Genomic DNA, 1,595 nt, shown 5'->3' with positions numbered 1-1,595 from the left:
GGATGGATGGATGGATGGATGGATGGATGGATGGATGGATGGATGGATGGATGGATGGATGGACGGACAGACGGATGATGGATGGATGGATGATCACATACTGTACTTCTGAATAACTGTAGAATTCCATGCAAATATCTGCACCACATGAAATTACCAGCAGTGTAAACATTTAAAAAACAGTATTTGTAAAGATCTGAAGTTGTTTTGTTGGGTGTGTCACTGTAACCAAAAATCATTACAAATTTAACGTCTGAGGCATTTTTCTTCTTGATTTTAATCATAAAGAAGATGGTACCGAATGATGACATGGCTTTTTTTTTTTGTTTATCTGGAAACCTAAGCTGAAGATATTTTCTTGTCTCATTTTTTTCCTTTTGTGTCTCCCAGTTATATGTCTGATTTTGTCTCTCTTCAGCATCTGCCATCATCTGGCTCTGTTTCTCATCACCAGGCTCCATCTGCTCTCATTCTTGTTTATTCTCATTTCCTTCAGTGACTTGGTTTCCACAAGATTCTCCATACCTTTCTGATTTGTTTTTTTCTTGCTCTCATTCTGACTTGTGAGTTGTGATATCATCCCAGACGCAACTTTAACTTCCTGCTGCCTCCCACAAAACACACACACACACACGCACACACACACGCATACACACACGCACGGTCTAGTACAGCTATCTTTATGGGGACATTGCATTGACTTTCATTAATTTCTACAGCTTAACCATGACACCTTACCAAATACCTAACTTCACAGGTACAAACCTGACCCTAAATCTAACCAGAACTCAATTCACACCTTAGTCCTTAACCTAACCCCCGACCCACCAACAACATTTCCCCTCATGGGGACTAGGCGTCCCCATAAGTACGGGTTTGTCCCCACAAGTAGGGGTTTATGCCAAAAATGGTCCCCACATAGTAGGGAATACCCGCCTGCACACACCCACACACGTGTGCACACAGCTGGTTTGTGTCTCCCAGTGTGCTGTTCTTGATGAAGAGCTTTCCCATAGCGGTCACCAGGACACGAACACCCACATGTTTATGTTGCTTGCTTTTGCTGGGGAGCTTGTTGTGGATAAGTTATCGTTCATCTGGGCCTCGGCTGTTTTCTTTAACTCTGTTTTCATTYGACTAATTGCGCCGATTACCCCTTCTAGTGATTACAGCCGTTAAGTTATGTTTAATATTTGAGTGTTTTGGCTCTGTTGAGAAAACATTGCTGGAGACGTGATGATGGTGTCGCAGGAGGAGCAGCTGTTGCCCATTTCAGAAAGTGAAGGGGTGAAAACATATGATTCACTGCCATTACACATCCCTGATTCCAAGAGGATTTGGGCCCTGTTCAAAACCATAGAGTTAAATAAAGCTAGAGTGAGCCCCGCCTACCCGATCCACTGTGACAACATGGAGGAACAAAGATGGCGTCCAAACATGGCAACAGCTCACAGCCGACATAACTATTTGATGAACAGCAAGCCCAACTGGATCTTTGTCATAAGTGTTTCATAATCTTTGTACAACAAATCATTAAACAGCATTATAAATATATATATACAGTGGTTTGCAAAAGTATTCATACCCCTTGAACT

This window comes from Austrofundulus limnaeus, unplaced genomic scaffold, assembly GCF_001266775.1.
Source record: "Austrofundulus limnaeus strain Quisiro unplaced genomic scaffold, Austrofundulus_limnaeus-1.0 Scaffold188, whole genome shotgun sequence".
Classification (NCBI taxonomy): Eukaryota; Metazoa; Chordata; class Actinopteri; order Cyprinodontiformes; family Rivulidae; genus Austrofundulus; species Austrofundulus limnaeus.
This window is presented reverse-complemented; position numbering follows the sequence as displayed.